Source organism: Phaenicophaeus curvirostris, chromosome 1 (assembly GCF_032191515.1).
Source record: "Phaenicophaeus curvirostris isolate KB17595 chromosome 1, BPBGC_Pcur_1.0, whole genome shotgun sequence".
NCBI lineage: Eukaryota > Metazoa > Chordata > Aves > Cuculiformes > Cuculidae > Phaenicophaeus > Phaenicophaeus curvirostris.
Genome location: NC_091392.1, coordinates 202,073,397 through 202,089,564, shown reverse-complemented (window position 1 = coordinate 202,089,564; position 16,168 = coordinate 202,073,397). Strand labels below are relative to the sequence as shown.

The following is a 16,168-nucleotide window of genomic DNA, read 5'->3' as shown; positions in this document are numbered from 1 at the left end:
CCGGGTTGCCGCCAACGAGCCGGGCGGCCCCCGCGGCGCCTCGGCCCCAGCCTCCCCGCAGCGGCTTCCGACAAAATGGAGGACGCCACCACTGCTCCCACCAGCACCAGCACCAGCGTCCCCACCACCGGCGGCTCCTCCGAGAGCCGCGGCGGCCGCTGGGGGCAAAAACCGCCCCGCGGTGCTCGGCGAGCAGGCGCCCTCCGGGGGAGGATGCGCTCCCACCCTGCTACGGGAGCGCTTCCATTCTCGCCCGTGGGAACGGCCCCGGGCTCGAGGCCGGGCGAGGCTGGAGAGCAGGGTGGGACCTCTCCGAGGAGCCCGGGGCGAACCGCGGGGCTCGGCGACGGGGGACGAGGAGGAGGGCGAGGTGACCCCGCGGCTGGGATGCGCGACCTCCCCGAGCCAGCCGCTCAACTTCTCCAAGTTGCGGCTCTCCCAGAGCGGCTCGGGATGCTCCAGCCCTCGAACGCCGGGAAACGAGCCCCGGGGTGGGCAACGATCCGGGTTCTTAAAAAAAAAAAAAAAAAAAAAAAAAAAAAAAAAGGCAAAAAAAAAAAAAAAGCCCTGATGGATCAAAAGTGGGAAGAACCCCGAGCGTGGCCAGGAGGAAGATTGGCAGCTCAGCGGGTCAACCGGGCGCGGGCGGCGCTGACGGACGGGCCGGCCGCCCACCCGGCTCTCGCAGCGCCGGCGCCCGCCCCCCGGGGCAGCCAATCGCGGCCAGGGGAGGCGGGTCTCCCCCCGAGCTCGCTTGGCCCGGTTCCTCCTCCCCCTTTCGCTCAAGCTCGCTGCGCTTCGCCCGGGACCGGAGCGAGTTAGAGTTGGAGGCGTCGGAGCGGAGCCGCGTGCGCCCCCGCGGGGGTCCCCGAGCGCCGGGTAAGGGCCGAGCGGGGGCTGCGCGGCGCCCACAGCCCCGGGGGGGCGGCCGGGCGGGCGGCGGCGTCCCAACTGCCCCCCCAGGGCGGGGACGGCGGAGCAGCCGCTGTGCCTTCCAGCTCCCCGCGTTGTCCAAGTGCCCCGCGGGGGCTTCGTTGTCCTCGCCGCCCCCCCGGCCCCCTCCGCCTTCCCCCCGCGCTGCGAGCAGCCGCGCTCGGAGCCGTCGCTGCCCGTACCGGGGGTGAAGCGAGGGCGCTGGGGGGCAGCCTCGGCGAGGGGGGGCAGGGGCATTTGGGGGAAGGGCTGGGTCTGCTTTAGCGCCTCCTATTTTAACTCCCTCCCTCCTTCCTTTCCTCGGGCTGTTGTTCTGCCCCCGGTGCTTTCTCCTCCCCCCCCCCCACTCCAAGCGCTTTTCCTCGCCCCCCCGTTCCCCGGCGGGCGCCTCTCCCTCCCTCCCTCCCCGTTCCCTGCCCGGTTCTGCCGCCGTCGCAGCTCCCGTCTCGTATTGTTCGGCTGGGTCCCTCTAATGGCGGAGAGGAGGCGGCAGCGCTGCCGCCCGGCTGCAGGGGGGCAGAAAACCCCGACACCGCGGGGCGAGGGGGCGACGAAACGACGGGGAGATGGGGCGCCGCGGCCGGGGTCCCTCCGAACCCCGCAACGCACCTCGGGGTAGCGATTTTAGGGCCGCTTGAAGCAAGTTAGCGAGCAATATCAGCTCCCACCCGCCCCTGGGTGCAGCCGCTTCGCTGCCGTTCCCCCCGGGGCTCCTTGTCTTCCTCTGTGGGGAAGAACGCCCCCCGCCTTCCCCCGGGGAGGGCAATTCCCATCTGTTTGTGGGTTTATTTATTTATCTGAAGGGTCGGGGTGAAAGGGAAGAGGCTGGGTGAGGCAGGCGGCCGCTGCCCCGGCGAAGGGGACGCTGCTCGGGGGGCGCTTCGCCGCTCCGAGCCCGCGGCTTTTCCCTGAAGCTCCAGCCCGGCTTTGGTGCAGCCTTGGCAGGGGCCGGCGAGGAGCGGGGAGCTCCATTGTGAGCGCTATTTCTGGACCGACTCCTGCCTCCACTGGACCCGCTTAAGGAGGGCTTGACCCACCCGCCGCGTTCGCCGGGGGGCAGGGGGAGAAGGAGGAGCCGCCGGGGCTCGTGGGGGGAAGATGCGCGGGGTCCGGGGAAGCCCCGGCGGCGGCTGGGAGGCGGCTCCTCCTCGGGGCGGGCGCTGCCGCCGCCGCAGACGCCGCTCCTGCAACACCGACTCCTGCGAGCAGACGACGGGCTGCTACTGCTGCTGCTGGAGGGAGGGGGAGGGCATATTTCGGGTGCCCTCTAGAGTTCCAGAGCGTGTATTGACATCACCTTTGGCCATCTTGGAAGCTTCTCCCTTCTTTCTCCAATCGCGTGTCCTGCGTGGCTTGAAGCTGAGAGGAGGAAGAGAGATTTAAATAACCCAGCAGCCTGCAGAGCGTAACTCCAGTGCGTTTCCTTTGTGTTGGTTCTTTATGCCAACAGATTTTGCTCGGGGGGTTTTGTTGGGCGCCGTCGGCGGTTTGGGCGTCTTGCTGGTGCTTCGGAATCCCCAGAAGGGTGGATGTCACTGGGGAAAGCCACGGCTTCTTAGAACCATGGCATAGTTTGGGTTGGAAGGGACCTTAAAGATCATCTAGTGAGCATTTTTGGTATTTTATCCATATGAGATTTTCAAGGCAGGTTATAATCTCTGTTGGTTATTGGGTCGGCTAAGAAGAGCCTTGTTCCCGGTGCTTCTCTGTAGGATTTCATAGAATCATAGAATAACCAGGTTGGAAGAGACCCACCGGATCATCGAGTCCAACCATTCCTATCAAAATCTGGGGTGTAAGCTGACTCCGGTTGGTGCCTCCTTTTAATCATGGGGTGGGTTTCGGCCACGTATTCTGAAATGGCAAAGCAGTGCGGTGAAGGAGGGGATGATAAGATGTGATATGCACATGGGGAGAGGAGGTTGGGGCGCTCTGGAGCTGAGATGGCACCACAGAAGCCCAGGTGGGGCCAGTGGGCAACGTGGGGCTGGAGATGGAACAAAAAGGCGATGCCTCTTTTGCGCTGTGAGCCCTTCACTTGCCTATGGGAGTGTTCATAGTGGTGTTGTCTTCCTCACCACTTCTATGTTGAAATGGTTGGGGATTTTCCCTCCATCTTTTTTATCCTCTTTTCCCCTTCTCCCTTGCCATTTAACGTAGTAGATCATAGAATCATAGAATGGTTTGGGTTGGAAGAGACCTTAAAGATGATCCCATTCCAACACCTTCCACTGGATCAGGTTGCGCAAAGCCTCATCCAGCCTGGCCTTGAACACCTCCAGGGATGGGGCATCCATGACTCCTCTGGGTAGCCTGTTCCGGTGCCTCAACACCCTCACAGAAAAATATTTCTTCCTAATATTTATTCTAAATCTCCCCTGTTTCAGCTTAAGGACAGTACCCCTCATCCTATACTTACACTCCCTGATAAAGAGCCCCTCCCTAGCTTTCCTGTAGGTCCCCATTAAGTACTGTCCTTAAGTACTGGAAGGCTTTTGTGAGGTCTCCCTGGAGCCTTCTCTTTTCTAGGCTGAACAACCCCAACTCTCTTAGATTTCCCAGGTGTGCATAGCTTGCAACTTTCTTTGTCACTTTTTGGTGGCTTAGGCGTACAAAGAATAGCTGGTTCTTGACAAAACCTCACTGCTTAGGAGGAAAACATCGGATTTAGATTTATTCTGAGCTTCTAAAATTACCAACTTCATGAAAGTCACTAAGATTTTGTGTAGCCTGTTATCATTGATAAACTGCTCTGTTCTAAACTTTGACTTATTACTGTAGGTTTCAATTTTTAACTAATTTTTTTAACTCTTATTGTGTCTTGGATGTAAGGCTATCATCTAATTTTACTTCTGATTCATTATACATTACAGTCTAACAGCTGTTCTGCTTTTCTTGATGTTGCTTCATGTTAAAAAAGTTACTTCTAAGAGTGATCAAGGCAAATAATGCTTTGGGAGGAGGGAGGCTGTCGTGTTGGAAGGGAGTGAAAAAGGATGTTGTGTACTGGAGCTGGTTTGAAAAAATTATTGCAGCTTTGTGTGGCTGCCTATGAAAAGATGAGAATACTGCCAAGAACAGCTGTATAGCTAAGATTCAGTAAACCCCAGTAAGCAGTTGCCAGCTGGTTTGTGAATTACACTAATGTCTTGCACAAAAGCATCTTAGTAGATGGCACATTGTCCTCATTCAACTGTGGTGGTGGAGGTGGTACAGCCTTTTCTCTAGCACGTGACTGGAGGTAGAAGGGGTATCCTATGGCACGTGGAGGGCATGTATTTGGCGCTTACTGCTGTAAAGTCAGCTCCAGGAACCAAAATTCTCAGCTGCCCTTTGTCAAATAATGGTGGTGATGGGACGTTGTGAGGTAGTTAAACTAAATAACTTTTTTTAATAAAAGACTGTTTTAATTAGTGTATCTAATAAATTTGCTTTATATTATTGATCCCCTTTGACCTCAAATATATGATTGTGTTCTGCTGTTGCTTACCTTGGGATAATATGCTAAGAGGGATTTGCATCAGCAAGAATATACAAATGCCAGTGAAAAAGTGAAAGCGTTTCTTTGTTTTCAGCAGAGCTTGTTCAAGTATGTGGAGGGATATGGGACCAACACATTTTTCTCATCTTTCTTTCCATTTTTTCATCCGACAGCATCATGAACAGTCTTGCGTTCTTGCAGTACCTTTCATTTTGGTTTCAAGGACTAAATCAGAATTACTGAAGTTCTGTGATCTTGTGTCAAAGTTGGCAGCCAATTGATGTGCTCTGCAACAAAAGCAGAAGGAGGAGTTGCATGAAAAATTTGCGTCAAGTATTGTTACCAGTGGAAAATTAAGTGTTTGTGAAGAACTATTTATTTTTTTTCTGCAAGACATGTACATCACAAATGGCAATTAACTCAGCCTAGCTGTGGAAAGGGATTGAAATTTGAAGTTCAAAAGAGTTCAGGCTAGTAAGCTGTCACTTCTGAGAACTTTGGGGTAGTCCTTGCCTCATGAGGCTCTTGAAGACTTTTGTGCTACAGGAGTTCTGTTGTTGTCTGCTGAAACTGTTAACAGCTTAAAACACTTTTTAACTTCATTTCAGCGGTTTAATCTTACTGGGTGCGTGGTCCAGGACGATAACTGGGTTTCTGAGAGATTAGAGTTCAGAGGAGACTTAGTTTCTCTTCCATACTTGTAGCCTACCCCGCGTGCTGCTGGCAGATACGGCTGGCAGTAGATGTTAACTTGGTATATGAATGATCTGTTCAATTTAGATGCTAGTATTGAAATTCTTTGCTTTGGACCAAGATTTGTAAGTTTGTCAGACAGTGTTTTGTACTTCCAAGAGAAATTTTAGTTACAAGGGAGCAGTATGGGACTTCTGGAATGCCATCATACTTTTCCAGCTGCACAACAGCTTCCAGCTCTTGATGTTGCCCATGGAGCGTGCGTTGATGTAGAAGCAGTTTAGATGGTCCTGCTGCCTTTTCTTGGGGAGAAGCCCTATTTGTTGCTGCTCTGTTTGCCTTGCAGTGAGCTCAAGTAGCCAAGAAAGCCAATAGCATCTTAGCTTGTATCAGAAAGTGTGTGACCGGCAGGACTAGGGAAGTGATGGTCCGCTTGTACTCGGTACCGGTAAGGCTGCACCTCGAATGCTGTGTTCAGTTTTGAGCCCCTCACTAGAAGAAAGAAATCGAGAGGCTGGAGCCTGTCCAGAGAAGGGCAGTGAAGCTGGTAAAGGGGATGGAGCATAAGTCCTTTGAGGAGTGGCTGAGGAAATAGAGGCTGTTTAGCCTGGGGAAGAGGATACTGAGGGGAGACCTTATCACTCTCTTCAGATATCTGAGAGAGGTTGTAGTGAGACAGATGTTGGTCTTTTTTCCCAAGTAACAAGTGATAGGATGAGAAGAAATGGCCTCAAATTGCGCCAGGAGTGGTTTAGAGCGGGAATTAGGGAATGTGTCTTCACCAAAAGGAGCAGCGCCTGAACGGGGGAGTGTTTGAGTCCGCAGCTATTTGACGTATTTGAAAGATGGGTCGATGGGATGCTTAAGAACATGGTTTATTGGTGAACTTGGCAGTGTTAGGTTTGTGGTTGGATTCAATGATCTTCAAGATCTTTTTCAACCTAAATGATTCTATGATTTCAGCACCACTCGTTATATTTTTGCAATTTAAAGCTTCTGTTTTCTTTGAGCTTCCAGAAATTATCAATCTTATTTATTCTGTGAAACTAGAGTGGAATGGGATTCACACACAGAATTTAATTATGTCTGTATAGATGAGAACAGCAGCAGTTGCAATAGATGAGATCAGTGGCTGTCCTTAATAGACAGGTTAGATCATAACTGTCCACTGAGGAATTCTCAAGCCTTCATCTGAAGCATCTCATTGAGTGGGCATATCAGTGATGAAATGTGTTTTCTTAATCTGTTTTGCTATCAGAACAAAATTATTTCAATCAATGGTTGTAATACAGGTGACAAATTCAGATTTTACTAGTCCAGCATAAATAAAATTAACAGAGTTTATTCAGTTCTGTGGTCAACTGAGAATCTGCAGCGACATGATTGCCACCAGTGTCTTTTTCAAGCTGCTCTGTTTGGTGAATATTTAATTACGCCTTGTAGATTTGTCCTCATGCTTAAGCATTCCGTCTTTCTCTGTGTTACCCAAGGGTTTTGGAGGTAGCTTCACCATAACTTCCTTCTCTGCCTCTTCCACAATCAGTCACTGGATAATAATCTGATGGTGGGGCAGGGATTCGTCACTGAGGCAGGGGTTCAGAAGCAAGCGTTCAGGGTAGTGAACGGAGTAGCTGCAGTTATGGTTTGAAATGTACTTGGGCATTACCAGTGCTCTCCTCAACCATGCTGAGTGTCAGTAGCACAAAGAGAATTGTGGTGGGCTTTTTGTTTGCTTTATTGAAGTTTGGCTGAGATGAGACAACCATGCATTGCAGTAGTCTGGAAAGAATAGCTTTGGGTCTCTAATATACTTACCACTTAATATATTTATCTGTTTTACCTAAAGTAAATTCATTAGGCACTATGTACTTTACTGAACTTTTAAGATTAATAAACTTTTTTCCTGACCTCTTGCAAGGTTATTGGAATCCTTCGGTTTGTGTCACTGTAACTTCTAAATGTGATACCCAAGACTGTGTACCTAGTGCTGTACACAAGTCCATGAAGACGTACTGATCAGTTGTAATAATTACGGACACATGCTAATCAGGATGTCATCTTAATTCCACCTTTTCCCCTGTTCAATAGATTGTGCAAAGTAGTGATGTGCACTTGGTCACACGCTCTGTTTACTGACAGTACAACTGCTTAGATACTCACCCCATAGCTCACTGATGTAACTCTTGAGCAGATCATTAGGAGAAGACAGTGGTGTTATGGAAGAGTTTGTATGGGTTTCTACATACAATTTCCTTGATTATTTTGTTGTATGGCATTGCAAGAAGATGGTAGAATTTGGTATAGCCCATAGAATCACTGTGTGCACTGTTTTCTGCTTTAGGCCTGTTATGGCTCAGAGTCACTCTTATAAACAGGGACCTGTATGTTTTCCTCCTGAGGACTTCTGTTGGAAGCACATTCGCATCTTGTGTTCCTTGAGATCCTCCGTGCTGTGTAACAATACTGAACTTTAAACAAATGCCCAGTCATGATACTTCTATCCTTTTTTTTTTCTTTTTTTTTTTTTCTCCTCCCTTCTCCTTGAAAGGTTAACCTTGGGGAAGACCTTCTTTCTGGAGTTGCTGTTCTTTAGATCCCTGTAAGACCTCTCCACTTTGGCATATACTTCTAGTGCTACATCGCATTTCTCTAAAAGTTATTTTGTTAATCTCATTCATAAACTCAGCTATCACCTCTGCGTGGGTGACCTTCAAGTCTCTCTTCTGGACTTGCTGCTTTCTATACCAGCTAAATCTCAGTGTGTGCTTTTGACTTCTCTTTGTGCATGTCTGACCTTTAGCTCAGGCTACTATCGCAAAGGCAATACCTTCCTCCCCAGGAGAACTCTGTGCTGTCTGTCACTTGTGGACAGCGTTGACAGGAGGTCTTTGCTTTAAGCCCGTAATCTAGCCCTTGTTTTAGACGCAGCGTGTGCTACTCTTTTATGGACTGCAGATTCCTTACGTGTAACAAGCTGTCTCTTAATTGTTAATAAATTAAGTGTTTGTTATTTAGTTGTGTTAATAAACCACATGATTTAATCTCATACCTTGTCTTTGATCTCTGTATCTTGTGGTAACAGTTTTCCTTTTGGTTGTGGTTAAAATGATCCTACTCTGTTGATATGGATCCAGAATCCTGAAAAAGCAGCTTTCCTCATCTGCTTTGACTGTCTGGTCTTTTTGCATCTTGTATTTCGTGGCTGTAAAAATAACAGGTTGTTTGCCTTTAAATTAAAGTTGGGGTTTAGCCGAGAAGTATATTACCTATCTGGTTTTGTGTTATTAATGAGTTTTTAAATGGTATTTAGAAGGTGATCGGGCTTGGGCTGTTAAAACACTTGTTCATTATCTGGTGGTGCTCCTCATGCCTGGAGAAGTTCGCTGTGTGCACCCTTTAAGGCAGTTGCAACCTGGTAATGCAGAAGAAGCCAGCTCTGGGAAACAAAGCCTACTAAAAACAAACCCAAACCACCACCTTTCCTGTCACCCTAGGACTCAAACATACCATCATTACAACAAGAACTAATTCTTACCGTTGTTTATGGTGGTGCTGTTTCCGTGTATTCTCCTTTCTGTCTCTCTCCATCTGTTTTCCCTTACAATTAGATTGTTTGCTCTTTGCACAGTCTGATACTGTGCTTGTACGCTGGCTAGTATAACGTGGTCTGTAACTTTGACTCCTGGAAGTCTGTGATAAGAGTTGCAATATATGGGTGTGGTATCAGTGTCTTTTTTTTCCTGTCTTTTTTTTTTTCTTTCTAAATTTGAGTGTGGAAAGGGAAGAACACTTAAGAGTTGGAAAAGCACTCTGCGCTTGGTCTCTGCTCCCAAGTAACAAGCCATGGAACGAGAAGAAATGGCCTCAAGTTGTGCCATGGGACTTTTAGATTGGTCATTAGGAAATATTTGTTTGTGGAAAGAGTTGTCAAGCACTGGAAGAGGCTGCCCATGGAAGCGATTGAGTCACCATCCCTGGAGGGATTTAACATGTATAGATATGGTGCTTAGGGACATGGTCTAGTGGTGGACTTGGCAGTGTTAGGTTTATGATTGGACTTGATGATCTTAAAGATCTTTTCCAACCTAAGCAATCCTGCAATTCTGTTATACCTGAAAGAATTTTATCATTTTGTTTGAGGAGGAATTAATGATTAATAACAACCTATATATGTTTAAGACTTTTTACTGAGCTGGAAGAATTCAGCAGATGTCTTTTGAATTAATAGCTAATAAATCTGTGTGCTTGCTTATTTTGTTTTGCCGCTGGTGGTGGTGGCGGCGATTGTGTTGTTTTTGAAAAATGTTCATTCAGAAGGTGAGGTTTTGTTTCTGGTAGATTTTGTCTCATTAAAGAAGCCAAGTAGAATCTAGAAAGGCCAGGTAAGAAGCTCTCTGTAATACTTCTAAATTGCAATTATTTTTTTATTATAAGTGACAGAAAATGAAGAGTGCAGCAAGTGTTGTTTGTTTGTTAACAAACACAAATGTTGGCTCTGTCTTGGAATTGTTGCCATTATCACTGTGTTTGGCCATCGTTGTGTATGCTTCTATCCAAAGAATTAACAGCTACGAGTACTGACATGATCTGACTAATATTGCGTATAGTACAGCAATTATGATGTGAACTAAGTCCAGCCTTTTTTAATAATTAAAAGGAATTGGAGACTTTGGAGAAGACCTACAAGAGCCACTTAAGGAGGAATGGAAAATGTGCTTTCTGTTAACAGACTTCAGAAACTTAGTCTTTTCTTCACTTAGGGTGTGACTTAATCCTGGTCCAGGAGAGACTGCCAAATAATGTTAGATAACAGGATGCTTTTCTCACCTCTCCCAATATTAAAGGCTTAATTTCTGAGCGCTGCTTTTTGCCTAAGCAATACAAATCCAGACAGGGAAGCGTGTCTAGCCTTTCAGCAGGTAGGATAGCTAGGAGTTGGGTTAAATAAGTCTTGGATTAACTTTCTGAGGCATTGCTTTCTTCTTTTTAGGGAAAAGTTTCAAGAGGTTTGAAAAGCACCCCAATAACAAAATTTTTTTTTTTTTCTAAAAAAAAGCATGGAATACACTTTAAGTTCTGCAGGTCTTTATTCCAGTTGCAGATTTGGAATCGAAAGACAAAATATTGGCTTAGAACAAATGCTGTGTAGAGTTTTCTTCATGGGGATAAATTTTAATAAGCATATATGGTTGGTGGCAAGGCTGTTTAAACCAGTCTAACGTGGTTCTCATTGTCTTCTCTTCTCTTTACCAATGCTGGCATTTTCTGTTTCTTTTTTTGGGAGTCAGTTTAGCTCCATGAATCATCACAGTGAATTTTTGAGGGGGAGGGAGGCTGTGTAGGTGTTATGTGGTTGCTCATTTTTTTTTGTATTTCAGCTTCTACTGTGTTAGGCTCCTGTGGCAGACTGGCTGTTAGGACCCATAAACAGCTAGGGTCAAAGGGAACAAAATGTTGAGCTGGAGAACGTGGTAGAGAGGAGTGGGAATTCAAAACCATTGTGGTCCTGTCCTAGACTGGATGTGGTTTGTTGTTACAGAATTGCAGCCTTAGCAAATACAACATGCATCTTGTTGTTTAAAAATAAAATTACCTTTTACTTTTTAAAACTAGGTTGATAGACTGGAGTCTTGATTGCATCGTGTAACTTGCAGGCAGCCAGCAGGTGCAGCTGTGAAAACCTATCGTACTTGCCTTGCTGACTGGACCCATTTTTGTCTTGGATCCCATTTCCTGTCAGCCTTACCTCAGCAGAAAACTTGAACTGGTTTGTGGTTGTTTTTTCATTTCTGCTCCTTCTTTTTTTTATTTTTTTTTCCTTTCTCATGTTATTTGTGATGTTAAGATGTTCTTTCCTTTGTTATACTGTAGCTTCACTGTCTCTTGACTTGGTCATAGTTTACGTGGATTTCCCTCCTATGTGTAGCATAGTATTTATGTATTCTCTTAAATAAATTTGGTTTTCCTTGTTCTGAATTATTGGATGTATCGAATGGTAACCACTGCAGGTAAATTATCTTGGATAAGATTGTTCATACTAGGCCAAAAATAGTAGGTTGTTAGCTGATAATTGAAGAGGAAGCTGAGGAGAGATCTTATCACTGCCTACGACTACCTGAAAGGAGGTTGTAGAGGGGTGGTTGCTGGTCTCTTCTCCCAAGTGACAGGTGATAGGACAAGGGGGAATGGCCTCAAGCTCCGCCAGGGGAGGTTCAGATTGGACATTAGCAACAAATATTTCATCAAAAGGGTCATCAAGCACTGGCAGAGGCTGCCCGGGGAGGTGGTTGAGTCACCATCCCTGGAGGTATTTAAAAGACAAGTAGATGAGGTACTTAAGGTTATAGTTTAGTGGCAGATAGCTGTGGGTGGACCTGATGATCTTAGAGGTCTTTTCCAACCTGGTGATTCTATGGTTCTGTTTATCATTAAAGGCAAATAAAATGCTCTATCTACAAGGTTCATGCTTGTTTACAAACTACGCGTGACAGCTTTTCATCTTTTTAAGCACATGCAAAAGCAAAAAGAAAGGATTTTAAAAGCATTAGTAAAATAGAATCGTGCACTTGGGCATTGAGACAGTGGATGTGCAATTAGACATAGTGGTTAACAGCTACCCGAGCACGAGAACTTGTTTCATGGGCTATGTGTGTACAAATGTAGATTGCTTGTAGACTGCTTGCTGGTTTAAAAATTAAACAAACGAACCAAACAAGAGGAAGCACTAATGAAGAATAACATAAAAAGTCCTTGTTGATGATTAGTAAAGAATCTTCATTTCTAAAATTGTAGAATCATAGAATCACGTGGTTGGAAAAGACGTATGAGATCATAGATTCCAACTGTACCTGTCCACTACTAAACCATATCCTTAAGCAATTATTCTACCTGTCTTTTAAATACTTCCAGGGATGGGGACTCAAGCACTTCCCTGGGAAGCCTGTTACAGTGCCTGATGGCCCTTTTGGTGAAAAAATTTTTACTGATGTCTAATCTGAACTTTCCCTTGTACAACTTGAGGCCTTTTCCTCTCATCCTATCACCTGCCACGAACAGAGACCAACACCCCTCTCACTACAACCTTTTTTCACGTAGTTGTAGAGGGCAATAAGGTCTCCACTCAGCCTCCTTTTCTCCAGGCTAAACAACCCCAGTTCCCTCAGCTGCCCCTTAAAAGGCTCATTCCAGCTTCTCTGGATGCACTTCAGCACCTCTATGTCTTTATTGTAGTGAGGGACACAAAATGTTTGGGTGTAATAGAGTCTGGGCACTGATAGGACAGAAAGCAGCTTGAGGTAGTCCAGGTGGACAGCAAATTGAACATGGACAATGCACCCTTCCAGGGATGAATGCAGACAGCAGACTGGGCTGAATTAAGCAAGCTTGTAGCCGGCAGTTTTAAGGAAGTGATTGCTCCCCGCTGTTTGGTACTTGGGAGACCACGTCTACAGTGTTTAGTCCAGTTTTGTGTAGACAATGTTGCAGAGAGGCTGATATACTGGAGTGAGCCCCATGGAGGGCCACCAACTTTGAGGGCTGGAGCACAAAACAAAGGCTGAGGGGGTGGCTGTGTTCATTCTAAAGAGAGGGCTAGTGGAACATGTTACTGCTGTCTTGAACTGATTAATGGGGAAGTAGAGAGAAAATCAAGTCAGGCTCTTTTAGGAGATGCCTGTTGATAATAGGATGGCAGGTAATGGGCATAAGTTGCAACATGGGAAATTCTGAGTAGCTAATGCAATCAAACACGGGAAGAGGGTGTCCAGAGAGGCTGGGAAATCTGTATCCTTTAGATATTCCAAACTCTGTTGGATATGACTCTTAACAACCTGACTTAACTTCAAAGATGGATCCCATTTCCAGTTTGTCACTGCTCTAAGCTGGAGTGGTGGCTTCCAGCATCAGCTCCTCCATTAAACTTCCAGTGTTTAAGCCAAGTCTGATACCATTTACTGAGCAGGAAGATGTTCTCCATTGATAGACAGTATTTTACTGTAAGTTAATTAAAACAGTTCACCACCACCCCTCAGCACAAAAATAAGGATTTGTGCTGTTTGGGTAAAATTATTAATAAAATGTGAATGCCTGAAATGTTGTTCAAAAACTGCTTCTTAAAATTACTTTAAATGTACTGGCTTTCTTAAAGTGTATTTTACAGGGAGGGTTAACTTCTCAACAGAATCAGCATTATTGTAGCTAATCAGCCTCTTTTTGAATGTTTAGTTCTACAGGCTGTGTTAGATCTAGTAGATCTCATCCTCTCACATTGGAGAGGACGAGATCTACTTCGTTTTTCCTGTCTTGGGTTGGTTTTGCAGATTTGATTGGTTTATATGTGATTGGCTGTACCCCCAATTTCTTATAACTACAAATCTGAAAGGTTACAGGCTACTTGTGTATAGTAGGTACTTATAGATTAGTATAGTCACTACAATCATGATACAACTGTGTGAAAATACAGCTAATGCAACTATACCTCTTATTAGAGACAGAAATAGAATCTTTGCTTTGTTGTAGAACCTTTTTTTTTAATTAGTATCTATACTAAATTTGTAGTAGTTGGTGTAATACATCTGTTACTCGAGTATTTCCTACCCTGCTTCCTAGATACTTCTTTAATAATTAAATGCTATTTTAAAGGGATTATATGTATGGTGTATCACTACATCAATTTCTTGAATACTAACAAAAGCTAGAGACGTCATAGATTTGAATTCTCAATTAATATTCATTGGTCCCTGTGGGGCTGAGAGTAAGGCAGGTATTTGAACTGTGCTATGACCCACTGACATTTATCAGTGGCCTGTATTCCATTGCACAGTCCAGACTTCTAAATAATTTTACTATTTGCAGATCCGTTTCTGATCTGGCCACTCAGTATTTTTTTCATACTAAGTGTTACATTTTCAAAAAATTAAGATACTTCAGATGGTACTTTGGCCTCTTAGCCTGCTGTGTTAAGGCTGATTTCTGCTATTTATTTTTCAGTGTTTTATTTCCCATTTTCCTACTTTTGTATCTTGTTTGCTTCTTGAAGCATAGTGTTTCTCTACTGTTACTGTACTGCTCCCTTTCCACTTAGGTCATCTTTCAAGTCTGTTGCTGTGGTCTAGTGTTACGTGCTTTCCTGGAAATAGATATGTGTTTGGATATAAGTAATAGATAGGCATTTAGATGTAACTTCTTCTGTGGGTCCTTTGTCTGCTTTCACTTTTCTGTTCCCTTTATAATAAAGGTTATCCTTAAGCAGCTTGTTGCTGCCTGAGTAGTGGAGAGAGAAAATTTACTGTCTACTGCATTACACATAATGCCTTTTAAAGCTAGAGGTAGTGCTGGCTTGTTGCTGATCAACACATTTCGTGATTAAACAGCCCTGAAATACATTGGAAATGTGTGTATAAGGGGCAGGAGATACATGTTGGTGTGGCTGCCCTTAAATGTAGACATAGTTAGCCAACATTGCAATTTCGATTTGCCATGAATTGCTGTGCCAAGTACTGCTTGTTTCCCTATGAGTAATCTTGAAAATGATAGATGTTTGGTGTGGATATGTTTGCATTCAAGATAACCCTGAATAGAATCAGCTCTGAGATTGACCCTGATTTTTTATTGAGTTCATGCGTACAGGGGAGCAATTCTTAGCACTTGGCTGAGTAGGAAGACCCAAGGAAGAGGCTGTGTTAACTAAAGGTATTCAGATGGAAACGTCAGTTGGAAACTAGTTCTCAACATTCACATGTAACACTGGTGGCTGCTGTGTAGTTAAGATGCTTAGGAGATAAGGAAATCTGTGTGTTTTCAGCAAGCTCTAGTTTGCATGTAAATAGTTTTTCGTTTGAATAAACCCCAAACTTACTTAACTACCTCAAAATGTTTCTTTGGCTGTTTAGATACTGTCTTTTTATTATTCTTCGATGCTCTCTTTTGTGGATTGCAAGTCTTTGTGCATGTGTTTTTGTTCTAAATTTCCTGAAAACTGTATGACAAACACAGTTTGGGTGTTGCATAATGACTTAGTTACTAGTTTCTTCAATCCATACAACTGCTTTGAAAATCTGGGGAAAGAATAAAATTTGAAGCAGCTCCAAACCTACTGGAAAATGAAGTCTGGAGTAGTGTCTCTAGGCTGAAGCAGTGAGATCTTGGGCTTTTCTGATGGTGGTACTTGGACAATGGTTAGATTAAGTTTGTGGATCTAAACTTAGTAACCTATTCCTGAAAGCTCTTATGTATCTGCTGGTAAACAGCAATATAAATATGTTGATAGGTTAGTGTTAAATGTTATTCAGACACGTGGTTAATATTTATAATTTATTTGTATCATATTTTGAGAAAGAGCCTTGTTTTACTTCGGTGTTATGAATGTGTGTGCTTGAGTTTAGCCTGAAGCATGCAAATATTTATCAGTAGCTTTTGTGTGTGAAATGGAAAGGCTGATATTTTTGTCAATGTGGCCTCAATGTAGTGCATTCTAAGGGTTGCTTTATGTCTTAAAAGTTTCAGATACCCTACTGATTGTTGCCAGTGGATATACATGTGTTTTAATATTCAGTCTGTTGCTGCTTGCTTTGGTGGAAGTTAGCACATGCATTTTGGAGAGTTTTATGCAGTATTTGCTGTCAAGGTAGCGCAGTTCAGTCTGTGGCCATCAGCTCATCACTACTATCCCATCTGCTAAAGTGATCTCTTCGCTGTAGTTCAGAACTGTGGCCCCAACCCTTGTTTTGTTCGGGCACAGGGATTTTTATGTTTGGGACTTGAGATGCCGTGCAGAGGGACCTTGCCAGGCTTGAGAGCTGGGACTGTGTGAACCTCACAAAGTTCAGCGAGGCCGAGTGCAAGGTCTTGGATCAGGGCAATACCAAGCACAGTTACAGGCTGGGCAGAGAATGGATTGAGAGTAGCACTCAAGAGAAGGACTTGAGGGTGTTGGTAGATGAGAAGCTCAACATGAGCCAGCAGTGTGTGCTTGCAGCCCAGAGAACCAGCCTTTTGACTGCATCAGAAGAGGTGTGACCAGTAGGTTGAGGAAAGTAGTTCTCCCCCTCTAGTCTGCCATTG

At 45.0% G+C, this 16,168-nt stretch overlaps 1 protein-coding gene across 4 annotated transcripts in view; it reads left to right on the top strand.

Annotated features, from left to right (window-relative positions):
* Positions 1 to 764: 764 nt before the first annotated feature.
* ZMYM2 (zinc finger MYM-type containing 2) overlaps positions 765 to 16,168 on the top strand; it is a 96,140-nt gene continuing 80,736 nt past the window's right edge. For 2 of the 4 annotated variants that reach the window (XM_069883464.1, XM_069883463.1), the window contains exon 1: positions 765 to 879. The gene's annotated coding sequence lies outside the window, so the exon portion shown is untranslated. The remainder of the gene's footprint in view (positions 880 to 16,168) is intronic. The other 2 variants (XM_069883462.1, XM_069883461.1) reach the window with 1 other exon arrangement.